The sequence below is a fragment of the Xenopus tropicalis genome, chromosome 10 (genome assembly GCF_000004195.4).
Source record: "Xenopus tropicalis strain Nigerian chromosome 10, UCB_Xtro_10.0, whole genome shotgun sequence".
Taxonomy (NCBI): Eukaryota; Metazoa; Chordata; class Amphibia; order Anura; family Pipidae; genus Xenopus; species Xenopus tropicalis.
This window is the reverse complement of record NC_030686.2, coordinates 16834435-16852693: the sequence shown is the minus strand read 5'-3', so window position 1 is coordinate 16852693 and position 18259 is coordinate 16834435. Positions and strand designations below refer to the sequence as shown.

General features: G+C 43.9%; 1 protein-coding gene across 6 annotated transcripts in view; it reads left to right on the top strand.

Annotated features, from left to right (window-relative positions):
* tanc2 (tetratricopeptide repeat, ankyrin repeat and coiled-coil containing 2) overlaps positions 1 to 18259 on the top strand; it is a 234334-nt gene that overhangs the window by 44492 nt on the left and 171583 nt on the right. The window contains exon 1 of one of the 6 annotated variants that reach the window (XM_031894276.1): positions 15776 to 16048. The exons of 4 other annotated variants lie outside the window; for them this stretch is intronic. The gene's annotated coding sequence lies outside the window, so the exon portion shown is untranslated. Of the gene's footprint in view, positions 1 to 15775; positions 16049 to 18259 lie in introns of those variants that run through there. One more of the 6 variants, XM_031894273.1, reaches the window with a different exon arrangement.

Here is an 18259-nt window from a genome sequence, read left to right as displayed (position 1 = left end):
TGTGATAGTAGGTCAAATGTATAAGCACTTTTGTTCTACTGGTCAAAAGTATCATGCCATTAAAGGGGAACTCCAGCTTCCAAAACAAAATTTGTTAAAGAGCCCCACACTACACAGAAACCCCAAATATACCTATCACAGTAAGCAGTTCCATCGAAAAGTAGGAATAAATACTATTTTTATATGATGAAATCCAACTGCAAAACAGTTCTTCTCTTTCTGCATCATTTGAAAACTTGGCAGGGGAGGAGGGACTAAAACTCTTATTTTACAAATTGTAACAACTTCTCCACAGCTTACAGACAGCATGCAGGAACTACATAACCCAGAAAGCATTGCACTGTGATGTCCCTTTCCTTATTGACATTACGTGTGTAGGGGATTGTGGGATTTGGAATATTCAGACTGAGTAGAGTTGACTACTGTTACATTTTTTTTTGAGTCTCAAAGTAGTCAAACTGATCAGCAGGAGAACAGGGGGCCAGACTTTGAATTGGAGTGGAGGTTAGGTGGTCCTACTTTTCAGGGAAAGTCTTGTTCTGTGGAAGAACATGGTTGGTCCTTCAGTTACATCAGTACATAACAGAGTGTGGGTTGTACATTTTGTAAAAGAAACTGCAATGGTAATTTTCCTGTCCCTCAGCTGTGGGTGGTGCCACAACTGGTTCCTTTCTAAGTAAGTTAGTTGATATGGATCTCCTTGTGGAGTAGCTGAGTAGGTTAGTTAAATCATGCTGCCTCAGGTGCCACAGTTTTTGGGAAAGCTTTAATTCAGGGATTCCCAACTTTTTTTACTTGTGAGCCATACTCAGATGTATAAAGCATTGGTGAGCCACACAAGCATGAAAATGTTCCTTGAAGATGTCGAATAAGGACTGTGATTGGCTCATGTGGACCCCCATGTGGACTGTTGGCTGCAGGAGGCTGTGCTTGGAGTAAAACTGTGTATCGGGGCTTCCAAAACCTGCCTCCAAGCCAGAAATGTAAAAATGGCACCTACTCTCAAGCCACTGGTTGGGGATCAATGTTCCACAGTGAGTAATGGCTTTGCAGTCCAATATATCAACTTCTTTTGTAATAGCAATGTGCAAGTCAAAAATGCTACTTTGTGTTAGTTTGATGTGGAACTCCTGATAAGGGCTGAAAAATCTATTTGCTGATGCCCCCCCAGTACCATACCTTTTTAGGGCACTGTTAGGTTCCCTGTGGGCATGGCCAATTGGGAAAGGGAGAGAAGCCACAGTAATTCAAGAAAGGGCCTTTGTGTATCATGGTTGGGGCCAATGGTTTCTTAATAAGTAAAATTATTGAGTGTCGTCCCATCAAGATATGTTGGAGATCTTTCATTGTTCAACTTGTGGTTCCAACAATTGGTCACATACTTGTTTTGAAATCTTAGTGGGTACAGAGGGACTGAGGATCTGTTATTGTATGTGTTATATGCTTCTTCCACAAAGAAGTTTAATTTTGCAAAAGACATGGATACATTGTGTACAGGTACAGGTTTCTATAGCCTCATGGCTTATTACACAGAAAATATGTCTTGCGTCTCCATTCAAAGCCGTTCTTTGCTGTGACACCAAAATCTAATTTCGAGCTCCCAAGAGAGCATCTGATTTGGCAGTGCAAAGAGTCGCTCGCTTACAATTGTACACTTAATATTCAAGGCTATTGATAACTCCATTGTGTCCTTTGTCTGAGACACATGCTCGTTAGCTAATTGGGGTGCTGGTTCTCCCTCCTTCTGTGAAATAAGCTCTTTCTTTTTCCCTGCATAAGCACTGTGCCTCCTAGGACCCAAATGTACTCATGATAATGAAATAAAAAATAAGTGAAGTATCACATAATCACACTGATGGTTATATAACTTGCCCGGCATTGCTGTTGTTTGACTAATTATGGAAGCACAAATGGTTTAATGAGGGGAAAGCTCTCGTTCACAAATTCTGGGCCGGCTCAATACAACATTCATTTATTTGTATCTTGAATATTGTAATTTAATGGATGGGAGAGTCTATTTCAAATTACAAAGGTCCTGTGTTCCTAATGAAGCCAAAGTTTTATTGTGCCAATTATTTAGCCGTTAGGCATTTTGCCTCTGTGTGGATCATTTCCTTGCCCTCTCTTCCATGTCTATCATAACAAAACGTCTCTTTATATCCACTAGGGGTGCACTTTTTTCTTTGGTGTGGCAAGCAGGATTATTATAGACCCTCTCCTTGACCCCTGCTCTTTGAACACTAGGGGTGCTCTTGCAGTCTCTGCAGATGCTTCAAGAGAATCTGTGCTGCAACAATATATGTTGGCTGATAAATACAGATATGCTGGAAAGGAATATTCTGTGGTTGTAGTGAATGGGTGCTGTAATGGCTGAGGGCACATGACCCTCCTGTTTAAAATGTTGGCATGCTGATGCCATCTGAGCACCAAGGCTGGTACATACAGAGCTCACTGGGCAGCGGAAGTGATATACTGGCACTGGCACCGGCACCCATAGTGCTTTGCTCTTTATGTGTAGCACGACTGGTTGCTGCTTCTAAAGTTGCAGTGAGTTACCAGCATGGTGAGCAATGTACAATGCAGCTGCAGCCATATTGTATATTGCATTTAGCCCATCATAATGCAGGAGTGCATTGTTACTGCGCTCTACCTGCCTTTTAGCCGGCTAAGCTGTTTCAGAGGTGGGCGTATGGGCGCTGTGCCCCATTCACTTTATTCAGCAGGGGGAAGCAGTTTATAGAAGTAAGCAGTTTATATAAAGCAATAAAGGCATCATTTGGGAAAGCGCTGCTATAAATATAACTCCCTCCTGTAGCACCGAATGCACTATTAAAACATTCATGTGTCTGTCAGCTGTGTTCACTGTGGAGCAGGTGATGCGCTGGGCCCTCACGACAGTGGTAGTAGGGTGGCGTTTGCAGGGGGCCCATTCCCCACCGGATATGACAGATGGGCTGCAGATTAAGGATTATACAGTCTCAAACAAAGTGCTCAGGTAAGAGCCAAACAGTGGAGCTAATTAGCAACCTGTAAATGCACCCCCCACCCTTCTAATTCAGTGTTGTGGGAGTTGGCAAGCAGGGGGCTTATATAGGCTTTGTTAGCAGGGAGAGCGGCATCTGTGGTTCCTCCAGCTGTTACTGAATTTAAACTCCCACACAGTGGTGGGCTGCCTGTGCCTCTGTAACTGCTTCTGTGCCTACCACTATACAGCAACTGCTTTGGCGCTTAAGGTACCCAGTGCACCTTAATTGTTATTTTCTTTTATTTATACAGTGCCGATATAGTAAGCAGAGCTTACAGTCACGCACTTGGGCCAATTTTATCAGGAACCTGCCTGGATGTTTTTGGAGAAAACCAGAGTACCCGGAGGGAACCCACACAACCATGTCAGTAGTTGGCCAAATGCTATCTTTCAATGGTGATGCTCGCCATGCCCTGTGTGCTCGCCATGCCCTGTGATACATCCCCTTTATGTGCTAGCCATTAGGCTGTTGATGCATGAGATTGAGCTGGCCTTGGCCAGTTATTCCATTACTTAACTAGGACACAGTAGATTAGCCACAAAGTTGCCAAAGTTTGTCACTGTCACATTAAACCCCACAGTGGCATTAGCATTTTGGGATTGGTTTTAGGAGAGGATTACAGGTATGGGATCCATTATCCGGAAACCCATTGTCCAGAAAGTTCCAAATTACGGGCCATCTCCCATAGACTTTATTATAAGCAAATTATTCTGATTTTTAAAACTGATTTCCTTTTTTCTCTGTAATAATAAAACAGTACCTGTACTTGATCCCAACTAAGATATAATTACCCCTTATTGGGGCAGAACAGACCTATTGGGTTTATTTAATGGTTAAATGATTCCCTTTTCTCTGTAATAATAAAACAGTACCTGTACTTGATCCCAACTAAGATATAATTGCCCCTTATTGGGGGCAGAACAGCCCTATTGGGTTTATTTAATGGTTAAATGATTCCCTTTTCTCTGTAATAATAAAACAGTACCTGTACTTGATCCCAACTAAGATATAATTACCCCTTATTGGGGGCAGAACAGCCCTATTGGGTTTATTTAATGGTTAAATGATTCCCTTTTCTCTGTAATAATAAAACAGTACCTGTACTTGATCCCAACTAAGATATAATTACCCCTTATTGGGGCAGAACAGCCCTATTGGGTTTATTTAATGGTTAAATGATTCCCTTTTCTCTGTAATAATAAAACAGTACCCTGTACTTGATCCCAACTAAGATATAATTAATTAATCTTTATTGGAAGCAAACCAACCCTATTGGGTTTATTACATGTTTAATGATTTTTTAGTAGACTAAAGGTATCGAGATCCGAATTACGGAAAAAAAACCCAGGTCCTAAGCATTACGGATAACTGGTCCCATACCTGTATTATTATCATCATTATTAATATTATCACTTATTAATTAAACACCCATATACTCCAAGGTGCTTTACACAGATGAGATATCATTTGCATGTGTTAACCATTTCTATGCATACACTGTATGGGCATTTACTGCATATTTCCCAGGGGGAACCAGGCGGTCCATAGGCATCACAATGGCATTCAGTGGCAATAAGCCCACAGTCATAGGGTCCCCATACACGGGCCGATAGTAGCTGCCGATATCAGTCCCTTGGACCGATTCGGCAGCTTATTGGCCCTTGTAGGGGCAGAAACGAGGGGCCTGCCCAACCAATATCTGGCTTAAAATTGGCCAGATATGGATCGGCCAGGTTATAAAATTCAGTCGGATTGGGGACCGTATCGGCTCGTTGATGCGGTCCCCGAACCGACTGCCCCATTGACGCCAATATAATTCGATTGCCCACCCGTAGGTGTGGATATCGGGTGAAGATCCGCTCGCTTGGTGATCTCGCCAAGTGAGCGAATCTCAACGTGTATGGGGACCTTTAATCTAACTGCCCACTGTCACATGAGAGCATGGGGAGATCAGTCACTGGGTTTGTTTGGGGATTCCCAACACATCTGTTCGGGGGTGAGTGCAGGGCTACGCAATGCAGTCATGGAGCAGTCTAGTCCCATGCCAAGAGCAGCGCTTCTTCTGTCAGGAACTGTGCTATGGTGGGTCTATGTTGCACATTGTATCTTCACCCCCTATATAACTTCCTTGTGCCACTTATAGAATCCGTGGAGTATAAATCCCCACTCCCCACCCACTTTTATACCTAAGAATGGTGCTGGAAGGAGGGATTTATGTGCAATAATAGAGGAAACAAACCCCGCAGTCCATGTTGCTCTGTCCCCCCAACCCTCGCCCCGGGGCAGGCTCTGCTTCCCCTAAAGTTACACCACAAACCATGGGCACACTGTAGGGCCTTCTCTTGACTCCGTAGTTCCACCACTAAATGGCTGGCCTTCTGATTAGTCCATTAAGGGGGATCTGCACCTAAAAACTGTTTTTGCAAATTGAAAGACAATGTAATTCTCAGCATCTTTCCAGTATGCACCTATTATACATTTACAATGGTTTGAAAGCTGTTTATTATTGCTATTTTTTCTGGCTCGTTATATAGTCTGCACTGCTGGTTCTGCCTCCCAAAGTAATGTTGTAGAAGCCAGCTAAATAACAGACTTGTGCTTTTTTGTTTCACTAGTCAGAACCAGTGTTAACTAAATACTGCTTCTACTGTAATTGTGTTGGGTTGAAAACGCCAACATACTGTTCTTCGACTTATTCGGCTTATTCTTCCGCTTCTTCTTCTTCTGCTTCTTAGTGCCCCCCATTTTCTAAACGCTACTCCTCCTACAGTTTTAGGGGTACAACAACCAAGCTCCCCACACTTCTTTGCCCTATAGCGGAGCAGGTTGCTTGTACTTTTCTAAGCGATCTGGGGGTCTTTTTGTGGTGCCCCTCAGAACACCCCAATTGTTCCATTGACTTTGACAGGGTAGAGTTTTAAACTGCTGCCACTCTTACAGCTTTGAAGCTACATCTCCCAAACTTGAATAACCTAATCATGGGGTCACCCCAAATGAAACACAACATTTGTTGGATGACCCCAAAGTGGGAGGGGCCAACAACAGCCAATCAAATTTCACCCCTTGACTTTCATGGGGAAATTGAAACTGCTGCCAATATTACAGCTTTGAGGCTTCACTCACCAAACTTGAATCACATAGTCATGGGGGTCAGCTTGAATGAAAATATGATGATTGCTGGATTCCCAAAAATGGGCAGAGCTGTGAACAGCCAATTAGAGTTTACCTATTGACTTAACGGAAATTCAACCTGCAGCCATTCTCACAGTAAATAATATCAGGGTCCCCAAACTTTAGTTACAGGGGGTCATGAAACTGTATCATTATCACCCCCCATCCCCCTTAAAGTGGTACGGTCCAACCCACCCTCAAACAAAATGGTATGGTCCAACCCCCGACCAACAAAAAGGTACGGTCCGCCCCCCTCCAAAAAATGGTACGGTCCGACCCCCCCCTAAAAAATGGTACGGTCCGACCCCCCCCTCCAACAAATTGGTACGGTCCGACCCCCCCCTCCAACAAAATGGTACGGCCCGACCCCCCCCTCCAAAGAAAATGGTACGGTCCGACCCCCCGTCTCCAACAAAATGATACGGTCCGACCTCCCCCTCCTCAAAAAAAAGGTACGGTCCGACCCCCCCCCCCCAAAAAAATGGTACGGTCCGACCCCCCCCTCCAAAAAAATGGTACGGTCCGACCCCCCCCCCTCCAAAAAAATGGTACGGTCCGACCCCCCCCCCCCTCCAACAAAATGGTACGGTCCGACCCCCCCCCCCTCCAACAAAATGGTACGGCCCGACCCCCCCTCCAAAGAAAATGATACGGTCCGACCCCCCGTCTCCAACAAAATGATACGGTCCGACCTCCCCCTCCAACAAAATGGTACGGCCCGACCCCCTCATCCAATATAATAGTACGGTCCATATCCCTCTGTCCGCCAAAATGGTATGTCCGATCTTTAGTTACAGGGGCTTTCATGAAATTGTATCATTATGTTTGGTCGACTTCAGCTTATTCTTCCACTTCTTATTATTATTCTTAGTGCCCCCCATTTTCTAGACGCTATTGCTCCTACAGTTTTAGGGGTACAACACCCAAACTCCCCACACTTCTTCTCCCTATAGCGGAGCAGGTTGCTTGTGCTTTTCTAAGCGATCCGGCCCCCCGTCTTTTTGTTGCGCCGCTCCAAACCCCCCAATTGTTCCATTGACTTTGACAGGGAAGATTTTCAAACTGCTGCCACTCTTACTGCTTTGAAGCTACATCCCCCAAACTTGAATAACATAATAATGGGGTCACCCCGAATTAAACAGCAACATTTGTTGGATGACCCCAAATTGGGAGGGGCCAACAACAGCCAATCAAATTTCACCCCTTGACTTTCATGGGGAAATTGAAACTGCTGCCAATCTTACAGCTTTGAGACTACACTCCCCAAACTTGAATCACATAGTCATGGGGATCAGCCTGAATGAAAATATGATGATTGTCGGATGCCCAAAAGTGGGCGGAGCTGTGAACAGCCAATCAGATTTTACCTATTGACTTGGCGGAAATTCAACCTGCTGCCATTCTCACAGTAATAACACCATGCTCCCCAAACTTTGCAGAGTTGGGCACCAGGTAACTACGGTTCAAGGTTAGAAAAAGTGGGTGGAGCCACCAACAGCCAGATTTTACCTATTGACTTTCAATGGGGAAATTCAACCTGCTGCCATTCTCACAGTTAGTCAATAGGGGACTGTAGTTTTAGTTTTGAAAAGTGAGCAGAGCCACCAAGAGCCAATCATATTTCACCTATAGAATTTTATTGGTTTGATGCCAGGGTCTGGAGGGGAAAGTAAAGTGAATGGTACGGTCCGATCTTTAGTTACAGGGGGTCATGAAACTGTATCATTATCACCCCCCCATCCCCCTAAAATGGTACGGTCCAACCCACCCTCAAACAAAATGGTATGGTCCAACAAAAATTTCATTCAGTGACGTCACGTTTTTCAACCCAACAGGAAGTTTGTTCTCAAACTTCCCTTTCTAGTTAAATTTAGTTCTTTATTATAAATTCATATTGGAAAGTTGCTTAGAATAAAACTTCCATTTTGGTTGATTTTCTTGTTCATATTGAGGCAAAGGACCGAGCGGCTGCTTTGCTGTTGGATTAGTCTCTCTGTACGAGGAGAAGGGACACAAGCGCCTTTATCTCCATGGGAGGGAGGGATATTATTAGCTTGGGGCACCTGCTGCGAATGGATTATTTGGAGTGATAATACATTGGGATGTTTTGAGGAGAAAGTGAAAAAGGATTCTGCAGAGCCTGTAAATAAACCTTTCACATTCAGGGAATAGTCTGCCCAAAATCCCATCTTGTCACCTTAGGAGGGATATGGATTCATTTCACTCAGCAATATACTGCATGCAGTGGTTGCCATATCTCTAAGTAAATGTACCTGGAATGGCTTGTGCCAATTTACTGCAGGCAGTAACCTGGGCAGTCCAGTCCTGAGGCACATACACTGCTGTAATTTGCACCAGAAGAACAAGTATTGTGGGGTGTAAGGGGATAGAACCCAGATATTGGGTGTGAAGTGATGCCAGAGAGCAGAGTAGATAATTGGTATCACTAGATATGTGCCCAATATATAGGGAAAATGTTGAAAACATTACTGCCTTCTATTTCCCATGTAGGGATTGGTAGCCCTAGATAGGTGCCTAATATATAGAGTTTTTATGTTTATTGAAATGTTACAGAATATAAACAGAGCTTAAACTGGCAGTGACCGAGACAAGGGGAAAGTGTTGGAAGTGTAACTGCCTGCTCTGCACTTATTTCCCTACAGAAATAGGGATAGGTTGCACTAGATGTGTGCTTAATATAAAGGGTTGTCATGTTGTATTTTAAAATTTTACAAAATATTAACAGAGCACAGGCTGACATGTTGACTGACTGTGACAGAGACAGGGGAAAGTGTTGGAAGGGTTACTGTCTGCTCTGCTCTCATTTCCCTACAGAAATAGGGGTTGGTAGCACTAGGTAGGTACCTAATATATAGGGGCAGAGACAGGGGAAAGTGTTGGAAGGGTTACTGTCTGCTCTGCTCTCATTTCCCTACAGAAATAGGGGTTGGTAGCACTAGGTAGGTACCTAATATATAGGGGCAGAGACAGGGGAAAGTGTTGGAAGGGTTACTGCCTGCCCTGCTCTCATTTCCCTACAGAAATAGGGGTTGGTAGCACTAGGTAGGTACCTAATATATAGGGGCAGAGACAGGGGAAAGTGTTGGAAGGGTTACTGTCTGCCCTGCTCTCTTTTCCCTACAGAAATAGGGGTTGGTAGCACTAGATAGGTACCTAATATATAGGGACAGAGACAGGGGAAAATGTTGGAAGGGTTACTGCCTGTTCTGCTCTCATTTCCCTACAGAAATAGGGGTTGGTAGCACTAGGTAGGTACCTAATATATAGGGACAGAGACAGGGGAAAGTGTTGGAAGGGTTACTGTCTGCCCTGCTCTCTTTTCCCTACAGAAATAGGGGTTGGTAGCACTAGATAGGTACCTAATATATAGGGACAGAGACAGGGGAAAATGTTGGAAGGGTTACTGCCTGTTCTGCTCTCATTTCCCTACAGAAATAGGGGTTGGTAGCACTAGGTAGGTACCTAATATATAGGGACAGAGACAGGGGAAAGTGTTGGAAGGGTTACTGCCTGTTCTGCTCTCATTTCCCTACAGAAATAGGGGTTGGTAGCACTAGGTAGGTACCTAATATATAGGGACAGAGACAGGGGAAAGTGTTGTAGGGGTTACTGCCCTGCTCTCATTTCCCCTACAGAAACAAGCAACTATCTGGTGCTACAATTCCTAAAGTACTGAGATAGAAATAAGAAACTGTCAGAAGAGTTGCTGCCTGACCTTTTTTAATTTGCCCTACAGAAACAGGGAATGATAGTGATAGATTGTTGCCTTTTATATAGGAATGACTATAAAGGGAAAATGTTGCAGGGTGAATTTCCATTTTCTATATTTCATAGACAACCACTTTATATTGGGCATGTGGTGGGTTGTTTGAGCCTTGGCATTAGGGATGCACCGAACCCCCGAATCCTTCATAAAGGATTCGGCCAAATACCGAACAGAATCTGAATCCTAATTAGCTAATTAGATTTTGGAAGGATTAAATGTCGCTGTGCGTAAAGCACATGACAAAAAGTCATGACGAAAAAGGCCGAATCTTGGCATAATACTGAACCAAAACCTGAATTCAGTGCATCCCTACTTGGTATACTTCTAGGAAGGTGCCCCCTAGATGTTGTTGGTGGGATTTGCTGCCATTCAGCCACAAGAGCATTAGTGAGGTTGGGCGCTGATGTTGGGGATCAGGCTCACAGTCGGGGTTCCAGTTCATCCCACAGGGGTTCAGTTGGGTTGAGGTCAGGGCTCTGTGCAGTCCGGTTCTTCCAGTCCCATCTCAGCAAACCCATTCTGTAGGACCTGTCTTTGTGTAAGGGACATTATTGTGCTGGGACAGGAAAGGGCTGTCCCCAAACTTTTTTCCAAAAGTAGGAATCATGAAATTGCCAAGAATGTCGATGTATGATGTAATGGTGTCAGCAGTGATGGGTGTGGCTTAAATATCCTATTCCAATAATTAGCAGAGGTGGCAACTTAATTTGGCCGTGTGGTATAAAGTTTTGGTCCAGTGAATTATTTTGGACCCATACATGGGCCAGTAGTTTGCCCCAATTGCTGGCTTTGTGAGGTGACAGTCGACAGTTAGTGCCTATGCTTGTTTGCCAGGCTTTAGATTAACCTTACAAGTCCATAGGTTACCCAGTACTGGAGAGGTGAGGAATTCAGCAGAAAAGAAATGAAGACACATCCCATATCATTCTCCGCTGTTGCTCAGTTTAACCTTTTTGCATTATATTGAATGTCACTCAAGTATAAATCTGCTCTAAGGTTTATTGGGTGGGTGAAAACGAAATACACCATTTTTATGCCTGAAAAATATTTTATCTGGACTCCAAGAAGTAATTCCTTGCTAGTAAAGATACTGTGCCCTTCAGAACGTGGGGTGTGCATTCTGCCTGCTGTTCACGGAAAGAGATAAGGCTGTTACCATTCCGGTATGAAACATACAGATTAGCTGTGAAATGAATATCCCTCCTGGCTACCACGCGTGTGAGTGCAAGAGCCGGCCAGCGGGACTACGAGGAATGCCAGTCATCTGGTTGCACATCAGACATGATTAAAACAGATGCCTTTTAAAGGGAAAGTTCATCGTAGAATTCATTTTTAGTGGTATGTAGACATAGATGTTCTAAGAGCATTTGCAGTTGGTCATCGTTTTCTGTTTTTGAGTATATGAAATTTTAATCCACTCAATGCTCTATATATTCGTATTACTTTACTCCCTTTAAACAGAAAAGTTTGACAGTTCAGGCATGGGCATAAAAGGACTGTGTATATGGCAACTAAAACCTTTATTAAAGGGTGACTGTAACTGGAAATTTGGCACCAGAACTATGTATGATACAGGGGAAATACCAGTTCTAATATATCATTTTAGTAGATCCTTAGGGCTGTGACAAATCTCCCTTGTCGTGGCGACTAATCTCCCCGAAATGCCATCCCATTGGCTAGAATGTAAATCGTCGGTGGGATGGCATACGCGGCGGCGAGATTTGCAGAAGTTGCCTTGAGAGGAAACTTCGGCGATTTCGGTGCCGCGTATGCCATCCCACTGGCGATTTACATTTTCACCGGTGGGATGGCATTGCGGGGAGATTAGTCACCCACGACAAGTCTGTCACAGCCCCTATACTGTATGAAAGAAAGCCCTTTCTATGTGCCCCCAACGTGCCCCAACATCATATTGCACTTCTTGAGGGTGTGGCCATAACGCCATTGGCATCTTATAATGGAATTATACACACAAAAGGTCCCGGCTGCTGGTAATTCCAGGGTTCTCTATGTTAAGTGCATGTCATTGTGTGCAATTGATCACAACTGTCTGGTTGCATTGTTGTTAATAGCGCCAACTCATGTTCTTTTAGTGGTTATGTTCAAAATGGCTCCTTCTGTGCACGAGGGCTAGTATTTCTCCTGAAATTGTGAGCTATTTTTCTGTTCTGTGCGGGCTCCGTGAGTCATTTTTAAGGAATCTGAAAGATGTAGAACCAAATTACGGCAGCAGGAAATTAAGCAGAACTTCATAGATCATCACCTTTTAAGGAGGGCTGCCAACTCCATTCTTAAGTAAAAAGCTAAAGTCATGGCAATCTCACCACCGTGGTACAGCCGTGGCATTGCAGCGGGCAAATTAAAGCTTGATTATAATTTAACTTAATGACAGTAAGTGAAAAGTTGATGAAAGGATGTTGGCTCAGTGGGAACGCCTTGGAGCAGCAGTAAGGAACAGTGAATTGATATGGTTTGGCGGCACAATAAAGACTTTAGGTGAATACTGGGGTTGCTCACTTAGATAAAGTACTCTAACAGAGCTTGGCCTGTGTTTAAAGAAATCTTGCTTTCTTGATGCTGAAGTCACCGGCACTTAACTGGGCTTGGGAATTTAGTACATAGGTCCTAGCAATGCCCACTGGCACTATGGTACCCTACATACGGAAAATGCAGGAAGCAATCCTGGCCAGACTCACCCTGAACTCCACAGATTAAGGCTGAAAAGGACATATAAACAGGGATCCTTTCCCTATTGGTTTATAGAGAAGAGCCCTTATACAGTGTTTAGGGATTAGCTAATAACTGGCCTTCATCAGGTCTACCATCTGGGACCCCAGGGCCACCACCTAAGGGCTCTGGCACACGGGGAGATTAGTCGCCCGTGGCAAAACTCCCTGTTCGCGGGCGACTAATCTCCCCGAGTTGCATTCCCCTGCCATCCCACCGGCGAACATGTAAGTTGCCGGTGGGATGGCAGACGCGGCGGCGCAATTTCGGGAAATCGACGAAAAAGACTCGCGAGTGGCTGTGGCTGTGGAGCGGTTGTTACAATTTGTAACAGTAGTGTTTTAGCCCCTCCTCTCTTGCCAGGATTTCATATGATGCAGAAAGAGCAGAACTGTTTTGCAGCTGGATTTCAGCATATAAAGATGGTATTTATTCATACTTTTTGAAGGTACAGATTCCAGTGATGGGTATATTAGGGGTTTTTGTGTTGTGTGGGGCTCTTTAACAAATTTTGGTTCAGAAGCCAGAGTTTCCCTTTAATGTGATATTACAGATTATATTTTCCTGGTCTTAGTAACTGCTGTAGTTGGTTATGATGTGTTAAGTCAGTCTGTATTTGAATGTTTTTGCCACCTCCTCATTTAGGACAATTCATTGTCGCTGACATATCAGCTGCCAATATAAGTTGTTTTATTATAGTGTCTGATACTGCACCTTTCTATCATGCGCCATACTGACGGGGCTGGCCCCCGGCTATCTGAAATCCAGTGGAAGCGTTTCAATTTCAAACCGTGTGCAATTGTTACACGGCACATTGTGTGTCTTCTTTGTATGAGACTGCGTGTGGTGGAACAGGTCGTGCTTCCCAAAGGCAAGTGGTAATTATCATCCATTGCTATACTGAGAAAGAGCAGCCATTCACCATCGGCTGTCATAATGTCAGAGAATTCTCGTTGCTCCAGAGGCTGACGGTCAGAAATGAATAACCTACCCTGACCTCTCGCATTCATCTGCTATTTATCTGTCACTTACCTGATATGCTGGTGTAACAGAGAGATGGCTTTCCCCATTTATTGTTCCTTATTTTCTTTTTTTTTTTTTAATTTTAATAGATTGCTAGGTCTAAAAAACCGTTTTCTGTGTATTGTGTTAATAGAGTGCTAGCATATCTGCCTGTGGTTTTCAGGGTTTCCTTTTCCTAAGGCAGTGGTTTTCCAAAGTAAGGTGCTGCCCTCTTGGTGAGCTTTGAGCAGCGGGAGTTACAGTGGTTAGATTGAGAAATAACTCTTCTAGATACACTGGGAGACCCAGCTTGATGGTCATTTTAGGTGAGATTTGGGTAGAATGAGTATTAATTCTTCTTCTAATTGTGAAAGCCCAGCTTAGTGGTCATTAAGGATGCGATTTGGGTAAAATCAGTATTAAAAAAAAAAAACTAAATACAAAACTAAATAAATTAAATTAAAAACTAAATACACCCGAAGGCCCTGGATGAAAATGTATTTACTGCCTTAGATATTCTTGGAACTTTGGCTGAATGTCTGTCATTGTAATATTTTCTTATATCTGTAACCTTCTTGTCAGCTAAGGAGCCCTGACCAATGGTTGGGCATCCAAGTGGATACAAACAACTACCAATTTTACATTTCTTTTTGTTTTTTTACTGTACATTCATGTTCTAATGTATTTCAGTGCATTCTTTTCTGCTTCCCTCAGTTATAAAATTGGAGGTTGGCTGTATGTTATGTCTAAAAAACTGTTGCCTTTGTTTGTGACCTAAGAAAAATGTTAGTGTCTGATTATTGTATTGCTGCATTCAGTTGTAGTATAAGACTCCATTACTTTAAAGGTGACCCACTTTTAATAGAGTGGGAACTAGTTCTCGAGGTTAAGGATTCCCCGTTTGGAAGACAAAACTGGTCAACAGGAGCTTATTAATGCACCTAAACTTTGCAAACTTTTTCTTTTTTGGGACTTTATTTTTCTGTTGCAAAGTCCTCCGTCAAGCTGCCCAGCAGTTGTATATTGCAATTTTTTCTGGCAGAATTTCTGATTGGCCCTCCAGAGAAGTCATGCGTGGGTATATCTGATAACAGAGGGTTGGAAAGGTTGGGGGCAGAAAACTAGGTGGTTGTTGTGGGTTTGGGGGGCAGTTCTAGGCAGCTATATTGCTAGACTTGCTGTCTTCAAACCCTGTGCCTTTCCTTGTCTGTAGCGTTTGTCTTTTTTTTTTTTTGTGAGCCCTCTTCCTTGGTAATGTCATTGGCAGCCCCCTGGCGATTTGCAGCTAGGGCCAGTGCTGGTATTACAAATTTTACATATGTATTGGCAGTATATCTGCCGGTAAATTTGTATGGGTAGCAACCCTACCTATAAACCCTCAGTTCCCTGACTATCTTCACAGAAGATCAACCCCTTTTATATAGGGGCCAGCCTCCGTCCTGCCCACTCACCCCACCCTAAAGGCTGGTATTAAATGCAGAAAAAGGGTTAAGGGAAATTTTAAAGGTTCATGATCTTGGGTGGGTTAGAATGGTGTGGGCTATAGATTTTGTGACCCACACATCACTGCTTCAGACCATTGACATTTATTGGAATATGGGGCCTTTTGGACAACTTGCCTGACTGATACCAACAATCATCCAGTTATCTATCAGGAAGGTAAGAAGTCTGAATGGTTGAGCAAAGGACTGCATTGCCTTGTTGATTTGTTCTCCTGCTGGCAGAAAGGGCAAATGGGTTTGTTTACAGTAAACATGGGTCAAGGGAGCATTCATCAATTAAATAGGTTTTATAGTTTGAGAGAGTTCAATTTGGTAAACAGATTTATTAAACATCTGGTGTTTTTCAAATCACTATAAAGATCCCTCTTTCAGAACAGAAGATTAAAACTGACAAGGTGTTCTGTAACAATGAACTGCCAGCCTGGGGCAATAGGTTATCGGATCTGGCAGTGAAGCAGTTAAGCCTTGAACGAGTAGAACCCGCATCTCTGGTTTCTTTATTCTTAAAGTCAGAAACATCCGCAGCAATCTCATTGTTTTCATAGGCAAGAGAAAAAATGCAGCAGCTCACATTTCGCTGAGCGTCCGCTCGTTTATTCCGCAGCGCGTTGTGTGTTTATTGGACAACATTGCCCCGTCATGGAATATTCGGTTTGTTTTTGCTCGGCCAAAGCGTCGCTCATTCTGCACATGTGACCACCTGGGCATGGATTGTACCGGAGAAGGCGCTGCTAGCGAGAGGGTTGCAAGCTTGACAGGAGAACACGGAAGAGACTGCTGAAGTGTTGGAGGCAGAAAGCCACACTGAGCAGAGAAGAACTGCAGAGAATAAGGTACAGTTGCTGTTTGGGGCAGCTACATTAAGCAGACCAATAATATGTATCTACTTACCGCTACCATGGCTTGCAGGTGGCACTCTGCTATAAATACCGCTAGAATCTTAAAGAGAGAGTGGCAACGTTTCCATATGATCTATACCTATGTGAGCACTAGAGTGACTGGTAGGTTTCCAACATTTACTGAAACATGTAATCACATTGATTTCACGTACAAACACAACTTTATTTGTAATCGTAGCCTGCTTTTCATAGGGTGGTAAACTTTCCCTTTAATATTGTACTGTCTGAATGAAAGTGGAGAGTAGAGGAAAGGAAGAGCCAGCTATCCTTGTTAAACCAGTTTGTCTGTTTTGTTCTTTCCTCTGCAGCGCCCAAGGTAGATGAGTGAGCCCATTAAGCATAGACAGCAGCCCCCACACTTTCTTCCTCTTTATTAATATAGTGGCAGTGGAGCTTACAGTCTAAGGTCACATTGACACACTAGGACAGTTCAGGAGCCAATTAACCTGGAGGCTACCCACTCAGACAAGGGGAGAACATACAGACTCCTTGCAGATAGTGCCCTGCCTGGAGTAGTAGTGCTAAGGACTGCGCAGTCATGCTTCCATGAGCACAGAGAAGGTTTTGGCAAGCTACTCTCCTCCTACAACTTTTTAGGGTCATTTACAAACTCGCCTTCAAGTGTGGATGCTCAAAAATGGAGTCAATGAAGAGTGCCTATTAATGCAATTTGTTAAGGTTCTCACATGCAAACATACTCCTGCACTCAGGCCCAAACTGGAATTTAGAATAGGCCCTGGCATTCCAAGTGCGCAGAGGTCCAATCAATAGTGACTGTCTATGGCAGGGATCCCCAACCTTTTATACCCGTGAGCCACATTCAAATGGAAAAAGTGTTGGAGAGCAACACAAGCATGGAAAAAGTTCCTCAGTGTGCAAATGAGAGCTATAATTTGCTATTTGGTAGCCTCTATGGGGACTGGCAGCCTACAGAAGGCTCTGTTTGGCTTTACACTGGTTTTTATGCAACCAAAACTTGCCTCCAAGCCAGAAATTCAAAAATGAAGACCTACTTTGAGGCCCCTGGGAGCAACATCCAAGGGGTTGGTGAGCAACAAGTTGCTCATGGAACACTGGTCTATGGCATCTTACAACTGCCCTTCTGGGATTTGCCAGCATCCCCAGATTGCCAGTCCGGGCCTGCCTGCACTTCTCATGGTGACCAATATGTCCATCCCGCCTCTTCTGATGAATGGCACACAACTATTTATGCTAGGGAGCCCTGGAGCTACTGCCACCATCAGTAGGTGGTCTTTAGCTTGCTGCAGGTCTGGGTCAGACTGCTGGTCTACTGAAGTAGACCCATGCAGGACTGGAATTCATGCAGCTTTAGTTTGTAAATTATTTCTTAATAGTGTTGATGGAATAATCAGTCCCAGTTTATCTAGACTTTGCGGGAGGGTGCCTATCCCTGAGCCGTGCATGCAGCGCAGTGCGTTATATGTATCAACCACTGACTACTGGCCAACATTTCTCAACAAGCCAAGGACTTGGACAGGTTGGATGTACTTATAAGACCTCTCCTTCACTAACCGTCTTGTTCCTGTCAAAATATTTGCTGATCCAGACTTTGTTTTAACATTAAGTCAGCGATTTGGCAGGGCATGCGTAGAGGGAGGCGAGATTGCTTCCCCGCATCCTGCCCTTCAGTTCTGTATCTTGGAATGCGCTGCCATTTATCGGTTCTCTGCCTCCTCCATAAAGAGATTAAGCATAGAACTGATGCCTTTGTCTCCTGCCGGCCGCCTGCAGCCTCTTCCATTGCCAGGTTCCATCTGCGCCGTCAACGTTGCATAGACCCAGATTGGATTGTCCATGCAAGTGTTGCGTTTATAAATACACATCAGTTGAGACTTTGCTGGTGCTGATGGGGATGGTTCCGTCACACAGATGGAGCCTTATAACGTTCAGTCTAAAGCTGTCTTTTATAGACGTGTAATGTCTTTCCAGTGTGTTGCCTTTGCCTCACTGCCAGACTATATTGCTGAGGGTGCCAGGTAACCTTTGCAGATGGAATGTGGAAATTGCCTTCTGAATGTGTACGGAAATAATCTACCAGTCATTAAAAAAGCATAAAACGTGCGTTGGGTGGGTTGTTAGCCACACAGAAACAAAGAAAGTCTTATGAACTGGTGTGTGGTCTAC